The sequence below is a fragment of the Rhinoderma darwinii genome, chromosome 2, assembly GCF_050947455.1.
Source record: "Rhinoderma darwinii isolate aRhiDar2 chromosome 2, aRhiDar2.hap1, whole genome shotgun sequence".
Classification (NCBI taxonomy): domain Eukaryota; kingdom Metazoa; phylum Chordata; class Amphibia; order Anura; family Rhinodermatidae; genus Rhinoderma; species Rhinoderma darwinii.
The window spans coordinates 258,238,435-258,249,713 of NC_134688.1; the positions used below are offsets into that span (position 1 = coordinate 258,238,435).

General features: G+C 38.6%; 1 non-coding gene across 1 annotated transcript; it reads left to right on the forward strand.

The window, feature by feature from the left end:
* The first annotated feature begins 532 nt into the window (after positions 1 to 532).
* LOC142747799 (U6 spliceosomal RNA) lies at positions 533 to 638 on the forward strand. The gene has a single exon (XR_012882038.1). It is a non-coding gene; the product is annotated as a U6 spliceosomal RNA (small nuclear RNA).
* The last annotated feature ends 10,641 nt before the right edge of the window (positions 639 to 11,279 follow it).

The window sequence follows — 11,279 nt, forward strand, 5'->3', positions numbered from 1 at the left end:
ATTGAGCATTGTTTCTGGAACTTCATTAACACCTATATTCCATGTGTATCTACTCTTCAAGATGGGAGTTTGTACCTGGATGGGCATCCCCTTCAACAAATCAAGACATTCACTCCAATTCTTAAACTAGATTTAGTGGGCTACTAGTAATACACATTTAACTAGGTGTATTTCTTAGTAAATATTTTATTTTCCAAAAGCTTCACTAAGATTTATATTACATATAATCAGTTATTACAAAGGTAAGTAATGCAGCATAAAACCCAAGAATTGTATTAGCTAGTAAAGTAACTATTTAAGATAATAGTCAGATACTGTACAAATTAATGGCAAATCCCAATAAAATATATCGTAATTGTATTACATCTGGATATATTATTATTATTAATAATAATAATAATAATAACAATAATAAATGTTTTGATACAGTAAGTCACCAAGAGGACTAGTAAAATGTCACTAATAATTAGGGGCTAATAATTCAACAGTATTTCAGAGACATGTATCAGTGCTATTTAGATATGTAGATTTGGTGCTCGCTTCAGCTGCACATATACTAGAATTGGAACGATACAGAGAAGATTAGCATGACCCCTCACAAGGATGACAAGCAAATAAGTGAAGCGTTCCATATTTGTATATCCCTGTAAATGGCCTTCCAAACATATCACGTACCTAGGAGTGAAACTTTGTAAGCAATGGTCAAATCACCTCACTCTTAACTATCCACCACCCCTGCATCTTGCAAAAAAAACACTATTGATTCCTGGATAGCACCCTTTATATCTTGTATATTCTGGAAAAACTTGGTTAAGGGCCTAGTCCTCCCCAAATTTACCTACTTATTTCAAATGTTACACATTCCAATCACCCACACCTTTTTCGCAAAATTAAAATCTTTACTCTTTCATTATATCTGGAATAAAAAAACACCCAAAAATAAATTCTGCTATACTTTCTCTTCCTAAGACACTAAGTGGGATAGGTGTCCCAGACTTCAAGTTGTACTACAACTCAGTTTCTCTAACTAGAGCAATCGATTGATTCCGTAAATTCTGTTGAAGAGGAATTAGCGACACTCCCCTTGAGAATGATAATATCCGCTTACCCTACCAGTTTAAATACTATCACTTTCAAGAACGTCCTCAAGAAAAAACGTTAAAATTTAGTCACTATATGGAGATTCCCTTGTCCCAACCCCTCACCTCTGACTCGAGTATCTGACCTTATTGACCTTCTTGCGGAAGTCATGGCTCAAAATATATTAGACTTAAATTTTAAACTAGTGATTTAACTGACACTCATACCAGGAAATGTATCCATCTCCAGATCATAGATTATATCGATACATATTGGAGAGAAGTAGACACAGACATTGCTTGTATGCTCAAAAATACTCCTCTAAGGTTTATTGCCAAAATCAATTACAATAATATCATTCAAAAGGGGTGTAGGCTTGAGGTTAACCAATCAGAGTCAATGTGACAATAACTCTGGATTCAGCCAATAGCATACAATGAGAATATTTCATATTGAGCCAATCACAGACATACATACTTCATTATATGCTTGCGTCAGTTAACACCTGGTCTATTTCTCTGGGAAGAATAGTATAGCCTGTTCTTCTGAATAGAGGAGGTGTGGAGGAGTTATATTCACATGTGCATGTGAATATTAGGATAGCAACAACTAATAAGGAATGTGATAACTTTATACCTGGGCGTTCAGCCAAATTGCTTTCAGCTCACTTATCAAGGTTATGCAAGCAAAACAGAAATGGGGGGTGGAGGTTACAGCAGGTGGAATAGAATTGGCATTCTGCTTGATAATTCACAATGTAATTTAATACAGAGAATATAAGTAAATTGACCATCCATCACAAACCCCCCTTATTCTCATATTAACCCCTACCCACACGAGTAAGTAACAGTACGTCGTTGCGGGAGGTTACTTCCCGCACGAGGACGTATAGTTACTGAGTTGTTTCCGGTGCACACTGTCGGCGACAGTGTGAACCGGGAACCGGGAGGTCAGCTGTTGCCGACAGCTGACACTCCACTCTTGCTGGCCAGTGGTCCTTTGCCGCTGATTTATGCGAATTAACCCCATAAATTCGGCGATCGGTTGCAATTGACGAAATTTAGGGGTTTCTAGCATATCGACAGACCCCGGACCGAAATTGCGGGGTTTGCCGATAGTTAGCATGGCAAACGGAAGCCAAACAATGGCTTCCGTGTCTGCCATGGACGGAAGCCCATCAGGACCAACCTTCAGCTGGTCCTGATAGGCTTCCTGTCAGAGTGACAGGAAGTCACTGTGTCATTCCCGATGCACACTGTCGGCGACAAGGTGTGCATTGGGAACTTGGATATCAGCTGTCCCCGACAGCTGACACTCCAGTGTTGCCGATCAGCGGCTCATCGCCGCTGATTTCGGCAATTAACCCGTTAAATGTGGTGCTTGATTGTGATCGACACATTTTGGGGGTTTGTAGCACATCAGCAGCCCCCATGCAATTGTAGGGATTGCTGATGCTTGTGATGGCATCCGGAGGCCAGACAACGGCCTCCGGGTCTGCCATGTATGAAAGCCTATGAGGACCTGCCTATAGCTGGTCCTCGTAGACTTACTGTCAGAGTGACTGTGACGTCACACTTACAGTTGGAGTACATTACACTACCTAGGTAGTGTAATGTATTCTAGCAGCGATGCAAGTAAAAAAAATAAAGTGTAAAAAGTAAAAAAAAAAGTAAATATATTTTTTTTATAAAAGTGTAAAAGTAAAAGTTTTTGTTTTCCTATAATAAATCATTTATTATAGGAAAAAAATGAAAACGTTAAAAAAATTAAAACGTTAAAAAAAGTACACATATTTGGTATCACCGTGTTCATAACGACCCAAACTATGAAACTATAATGTTATTTTTCCCGCACGGTGAACGCCGAAAACAAAATAAACGGAAAACTACGTCAGCGTTGCTATTTTTTGGTCACCACCCCTCCCAAGATATAGAATAAAAAGTGATCAAAAAGTCGCATTTACCCCAAAATAGTACCAATAAAAACTACAACCCGTCCCGCGAAAAACAAGACCTCCCACAGCTTTTTTGATTAAAAATAAAGAAGTTACGGCTCAAAATAAATTTTTAGAAACGTCATTTTATTGTGCAAACGCTGCAAAACTTTAAAAAAAACTATACACATATGGTATCGCCATAATCGTACCGACCCGCAGAATAAAGTAAAATGCAATTTATTGCACACGGTGAACGCTGTAAGAAATAAAGGATTTAAAGCGCCAACATTTTTTGGTCACCTTAGCTCTAAAAAGGATGTAATAAAAAGTGATCAGGAAGATGTATGTACCATAAAATGGTACCAATAAAAGCTACAGCTCGTCCCGCCAAAAATAAGCCTCCACAGCGCTCAATCGACCAAAAAATAAAAAAAGCTCTGGATGTCAGAATGTGATGATACAAAACAATTATTTTTTTTTAACAAATAGTCTTTTCTTTGTAAAAGTAGTAAAATATAAAAAAAACAATATAAATTTGGTATCACTGTAATCGTATTGGGATACAGAATAAAACTCAAGTTGTTGTTTTTACTGCATGGTGAAAGACTTAAAAACAAAATTCCAAAAACAATGGAGGAATCACAGTTTTTTCCAATTTCAGCCGGCAAATTTTTTTTTTTCAGTTTCCCAGTACATTTTATGGTACTTTAAATGGTATTAATAGAAACTACAACTACTCCCGCAAATAATAAGCCCTCACACCACTCTACTTACGGAAAAATAAAAAAAAAATATGGCTCTTGGGAGTGAAAAACGAAAATGAAAAAGCAAAAAAAGATCAGTCCTGAAAGGGTTAATTAATTTCCAGCAAAAAAACATTTATGACCACATATGCGGTATTGCTGCACTCGGGAAGGATTGCTTTACAAATGCTGGGGTGCTTTTTCTCTTTTATCCCTTGTGAAAATTAAAAAATTCAACATTTTATTGGACAAAAATGTTGATATTCATTTTCACGGCCTAATTCCACTAAGTTCTACAAAAAAACCTGTGGGGTCAAAATGCTCACTATACCCTTAGAAAAATGCCTTGAGGGGTGTAGTTTCCAAAATGGGGTCACTTTTGGGGGTTTCGACTGTTTAGGTACCACAAGACCTCTTCAAACCTGACATGGTGCCTAAAATATATTCCTAAAAAAAGGAGGCCCCCAGAATTAACTAGGTGCTCCTTTGCTTCTGAGGCCGGTGCTTCAGTCCATTAGGACACTAGGGCCACATGTTGGATATTTCTAAAAACTGCAGAATCTGGGCAATAAATATTGCATTGTATTTCTCTGGTAAAACCTTCTGTGTTGCAGAATTTTTTTTATTACAAATGAATTTCGGCAAAATAAATGAAATTTGTAAATTTCACCTCTACTTTGCCTTAATTCCTGTGAAACATCTAAAGGGTTCAAATTCTTTCTGAATGTGGTTTTGAATACTTTGAGGGGTGCAGTTTTTAAAATTGTGTGGTTTATGGGGACTTTCTAATATAGAAGGCCATCAAAGCCACTTCAGTACTGTACTGGTCCCTGAAAAAATGGCCTATTGAAATCTTCTTGAAAATATGAGAAATTGCTGCTAGAGCTCAAAGCCTTGTAACGTCCTAGAAAAATTAAAGGACGTGAAAAAAACCAATGCAAACATAAAGTAGACATATGGTGGATGTTAACTATTCTTTATTTTGTGTGGTATTAATATCTTTTTTAGAAGCAAATATATTAAAATTTATAATTTTCGCTAAAATGTGAAGTTTTTCACAAATAAATATTGTATTTATCGACCACATTTTTTCACTAAAATAAAGTACAATATGTCACGAGAAAACAATCTCAGAATCGCTTGGATAGGTAAAAGCATTCCGGAGTTATTTTTTCTATTGCCCCCCCCCCCAAAATATAATAAAAGGTTAATCAATAAGTCCCATGTACCCCAAAATGGTAGCAATGAGGTCCTGCAAAAAACAAGCCCTCATATGGTGACATTGACGTAAAAATAAAAAATGTATGGCTCTTGGAAAGCGACGATGCAAAATAAAATTATTTTAGTTCAAAAGTGTTTTTATTCTGTAAAATTATTTAAAAAATGAAAACACTATACAGATTTGGTATCGCCGTAATCGTACCGACCCATAGAATAAAGGAAGCATGTTATATACATTGCACGGTGAACGGCATAAATTTGAAATACATAGAAATATATCTAAATATCTGGCTTTTTTTATATCCAACCCCCCCCCCAAAAAAAAAGGTAATAAAAGTTAATAAAAAAATCTATATACTCCAAAACGGTGCCATTGAAAAATACAATTCATCCCACAAAAAACAAGTCCTCATACAGCCATGTCCACGTGAAAATAAAAAGTTATAGCTCTTTGAATGTGACGATTGAAAAACAAAAAAAATTGCTTGGTCATTAGGACCCAGTATGCATGCAGGGGGAACGGGTTAAACTAAGTCAAACAAACACCTTTATATAAGAAAAACTTCTCTGTCCCTAGGACAGGGAATAGAGAAAATGTGTAGCTACTGGGTTCATTTTATTTTGCACTTGGTGATACTCTTTTAAAGTAGGATTTGTACCTTGATCTGAGCTGATTACACAAACCTACACAAATTACAGTGAAAGGAGAATTGGTATTGGCTCGTTCCTAGGGCCCATGAAGAAATCATCACCAAAATACATCACAGGCTGTATGAACCAAAGCTATACCCCGGTAGCAAGTGTTTTGCATAACTGAAAAAGCGAGGGGTTTGCAGACGTTTGAAATTAATGTGACCAACTCCTGTTTGAGTCAATGAAGGTTCACGAATGTCGATTGTACTGAAGAATTTGCTCGTGCAATTTGTTGATTGGCAGCATTTTGTCTGTTCTTGATGTTCAAAACAGTGAGGGATCATGGAAAATTATACCCCAAATTTTGCACAACAGCTAAATAACAAATGACACACTACAACAGATCAGTTTTTCCTCACTGTCCAAGCTGCAATTGTCACTTTAAATCTTACACGTGTAAGTTACAACTTCTTTCAAGCATCCGCTACGTCACTGCATTCCAAAGAGGAGGGGGTAATTTACTCCTCACAACTTGTTCTAGTAAACATATCTTAACAGTTTCATTGCCGGCAAAAATTATGTCATGTCTTTTCATATCAACAATTCAAGATTTACACATCTTCAACAACAACTCAAGATAAGGTACGCACCTGCAGTCATTCATCACACAAAAAGTTTTAACACACCTTTTTTGGATCCATCCTTTCATACCATTTCTGGATAAAAATTTCCTGGCGTCCAGGGGATGTGATATCATGACAGCGATTCCAAGGTTTACGCAATACATGTGCAATAAACTAGGGCTGAGAAGGGAGGTCAATGTAGAAAATAAAGGGGTAGTTAGGTTAGAGAGGGGTCAGACTAAATTGGTGGGGGAAAAATAGACTGTGGGGAGAGGACTACACAACAGGATAAGGAGTTCCTTTTTTTACAAAACAGCAATGAAAACAAAAATGCCCAAATAATATCAAATAATCAAATTTCCGATACTGAAAGTGAAAAATTGAAAGGCAAGTTAAAGTGTATGTTCACAAATGCCAGAAGTCTAGCAAGCAAAATGGCAGTGCTAGAGGCCTTGGTACTGGAGGAACATATAGATATAGTTGGTGTTGCTGAAACATGGCTAGACTCTTCACATGACTGGGCTGTAAATCTACAGGGTTTTACACTGTTTTGAAAAGACAGGGCAAATAGGAAAGGCGGTGGTGTATGTCTGTATGTGAGAAGCGATATGAAGGTGAGTGTGAAAGAGACAATAGTGGGTGAATACTGTGAGGAGGTTGAAACCTTGTGGGTGGAACTAGAAAGGGAGGTAAACACTGAAAAAAATACTTTTGGTGTAATCTATAGACCCCCTATTATAACTGAGGAGAAGGAAGTTCAGCTATATAAACAGATGGAGCGGGCTGCACAGGCTGGTTCTGTAGTGATAATGGGAGATTTTAATTACAGGGATATAAATTGGTATCATGGTTCGGCTTCAACTGCAAAGGGGAGAAATTTCCTCAACCTGTTGCAGGAAAATTTTATGGCCCAGTTTGTGGAAGACCCGACTAGAGGTGAAGGATCTGGTCATTTCTAATAATGCAGAGCTTGTTGGGAATGTCAATGTTCGTGAAAACCTCGGTAACAGTGATCACAATATAGTTATATTTTACCTATACTGTAAAAAAACAAACACAGGCCGGGAGGGCAAAAACACTTAATTTTAAGAAGGCTAATGTCAAATAATGGTACAAATTATAAATGGGAGATTTTAAAATATACTTTGGGTAATTATAGTGCAAAATTTATTCCTATAGGTAACAAGTATAAACGACTAAAATTAAACCCCACATGGCTTACACCCTATGTAAAAAGGGCAATATATGACAAAAAAAAGGGCATTTGAAAACTACAAATCTGAGTGTACAGCTGTAGCTTTTGTTAATTATAAAGAGCTTAATACAATCTGTAAAAAGGTAATAAAGTCCACAACAAATCCCCAAAAATTCTTCAAGTATGTAAATGCAAAAAACAGCCAAGGTCTGAACATGTAGGACCCCTAAACAGCGGTAATGGGGAATTGGTCACAGGGGATCAAGAGAAGGCAGAGTTACTAAATGAGTTCTTCAGCTCTGTATATACAACAGAAGAAAGAGCAGCTGATGTAGCCGGTGCCAGTGTTGTTAATATATCAGTTGATATACTGAATTGGCTGAATGTAGATATGGTCCAAGCGAAGTTAAATAAAATAAATGTACACAAGGCCAGATGGGTTACATACTAGAGTTCTTAAAGAGCTTAGTTCAGTTATTTCTGTCCCCTTCTTCATAATATTTAGAGATTCTCTAGTGACTGGTATAGTGCCAAGGGACTGGCGCAGGGCAAATGTGGTGCCTATTTCAAAAAGGGCTCTAGGTCTTCCCCGGGTAATTATAGACCAGTAAGCTTAACATCTATCATGGGGAAAATGTTTGAGTGGCTACTGGGGGACTATATACAGGATTATGTGACAAAAAATAGTATTACAAGTGACAGCCAGCACGGTTTTACTTAGGACAGAAGTTGTCAAACCAACCTGATATGTTTTTATGAAAAGGTGAGCAGAAGCTTAGACAGAGGGGCCGCTGTGGATATAGTGTTTTTGGCCTTTGCAAAGGCATTTGACACTAACCCTCATAGACGTCTAAAGGGTAAATTAAGGACTATAGGTTTAGAATGTATAGTTGGTAATTGGATTGAGAATTGGCTTAAGGACCGTATCCAGAGAGTTGTGGTCAATGATTCCTACTCTGAATGGTCCCCGGTTATAAGTGGTGTACCCCAGGGTTCCGTGCTGGGACCACTATTATTCAACTTAGTTATTAATGATATAGAGGATCTGATTAATAGCACTATTTCTATTTTTGCAGTTGACTCCAATCTATGTAGTATAGTTCAGTCTATGGAATATGTTTATAAATTACAAGCTGATTTGAACACACTGATTGTTTGGGCATCCACTTGGCAAATGAAGTTTAATGTAGATAAATGTAAAGTTATGCATCTGGGTACCAACACTCTGCATGCATCATATGTCCTAGGGGGAGCTATACTGAGGGAGTCACTTGTTGAGAAGGATCTGGGTGTACTTGTAAATCATAAACTAAATAACAGCATGCAGTGTCAATCAGCTGCTTCAAAGGCCAGCAAGATATTATCGTGTATTAAAAGAGGCATGGACTCGCGGGACAGTGATATAATATTACCACTTTACAAAGCATTAGTGAGGCCTCATCTAGAATATGCAGTTCAGTTCTGGGCTCCAGTTCATAGAAAGAATGCCCTAGAGTTGGAAAAAAATACAAAGAAGAGCAACGAAGCTAACAAGTGTAACGTCTATGGCCACGGTCCGTCGTTCGGTCGTTAACCTCGACGGGCGTGGCCATGGATATCTTACCTCGCTGCAGCGTCGTCCTCCTGTGAGGCGCCAGCACTCACTTCTGGATCTCGAGTGTCTCCGGCGGGCGCGCGCGCCCGCGCGTGCACGACCTTAAAGGGCCAGTGTGCGCATTTTTGCAGGAAGTCTGCAATCTAGCCCAGGATGCCCTGGGCTATAAAAAGGGCTCTGTCCTCTTGCTCTTTGCCAGAGCATTGTTTGTTACCCTTCGTTTGTCGTGCTTATGGTCTCCCAGTGTCTTCCAGTTTCCCAGTGTACCTTGCTCCTGTATCCCGTATCCTGTTGCCGTGCTACCTAGTGCTATTGCCGTGCTGTGCTATTGCCGTGCTGTGCTACAGTCTACGCTTGATCTGTTACGCCTCACCTGACCACTTCCCGCCGCCTGGTCCTGGACGTGCCTGCCTCGCTACTGCCTACGATTGCTTCAGGTACCCTCGCTAAACTAATGCCGCAGTACTTCTGGAAGCGAGGCACTTGAAGAGCGGGACGCTGGTATAAAAATTATCCAGGTAGAGGTGGTAACCCTGGTTCAGCAGTGGGTACACCAAATCCGACACAATTTTTGCATTAACTCCCAGTAAGGGGGGGCATTCTGGGGGCTAAATACTGGTGTCCTTGCCTTCATATATCCTAAATTTGTAGGTACCGATGCACTCTCGCACAGCTTATACATTTTCACACCATATCTTGCCCTCTTACTCATCAATAGAAATACACTTCTCGGGGGTGTATGCTTGGGAAAACCGAGCACTGAAATGGTCTAATAGGTGTCTCCGTTTATACAAACGGTCATCTCGGGGTGGGCACTGCTCATTATCAGTATAATGTAAGAAGCAAAGTATTACCTCATTTTTATTTTTTTTATAGGTTCCAGTTCAGTTCTGGAGTTGCTTTGAGGAGCCTATATATTAGAAACCATTATCAAACACCCCATTTTAGAAACTAGACCCCTCAAAGTATTCACAACAGCATTTAGAAAGTTTATTAACCCTTTAGGTGTTTCACAGGAATTTAAAGCAAAGTAGAGGTGAAATTTTATAAAATTAATTAAATTAAATTTATTGGGCACCATGTCCGATTTGAAGCGGTCTTGTGGTGCCAAAACAGTGTAAACCCCCCAAAAGTGACACTATTTTGGAAATTAGACCCGTTGAGGAATTCATTGTAGTTTTCTTGGGGTGCATGCGACTTTTTGATCAGTTTTTATTCTATTTTTAAGAGGCGTGGTGACTTTAAATCAGCAATTCTACTATTGTTTTTTTTTGTTTTTTTACCGCGTTCACCGTGTGCTGTAAATGACATATTCACTTTATTCTGTGGGGCGATACGATTACGGCGATACCATATGTTTATAGTTTTGTTAATGTCTTATGGTGTTTGCACAATAAAATACTTTTTGTAAAAAAATCATTTACTTTTTGTTTTGCCATATTCTAAGCGCCATAACTTTTTTATTTTCGCATAAAGAAAGCCGTGCGAGGACTTGTTTTTTGCGTAACGAACTGTAGTTTCGATCATAACCATTTTTAGGTACATGCGACTGTTTGATCTCTTTTTATTCCATTTTTTGAGAGGTAAAGTGACCAAACAATTGTGATACTGGTACGGTTTATTATTATTTTATTTTATGGCGTTCACCGTACGGGATTAATAATGACATCATTTTGTAGTTCAGGCCGTTACGGATGCGGCGTTACCAATTATGTATAGTTTATTTGTTTATTTATTTATATTTATTAATAATAAAGGACTGATAAGGGAAAAGGGGGATTTTTACTTTTATCACTTTTAAAACTTTTATTTTCTTATTTTTACACAACTTTTTTTACTTTTTTTTTACTTTATTACTTTGTCCCACTAGGGGACTTGAGGGCAGGAGGCGCTGATCGCTATTCTAATACACTGCACTACATGCGTAGTGCAGTGTATTACAGCTGTCAGCTACTCACTGACAGCAAGCATAGTGGGTCCTGACTTCGTCAGGACCCACTAGGCTTCCGTCGATGGCGTAGCCAGAGTCCATCATTAGGATTCTGGTTGCCATAGTCACCATCGCCGGCCGCTGTCACGGATCGGCCCGTCGATTATGGCTTAACCCTTAAGAAGCCGCGATCACTATTGAAAGCGACTTCTAAGGGGTTAATCGGCGGGGGACCTTGAGCTGTCTGTCTGAAACAGCAGCTGTCACAGCTCGTGAACGCGCATGACCTAATAGTAGATCATGGAGCTTAACCCGTTAGTGACC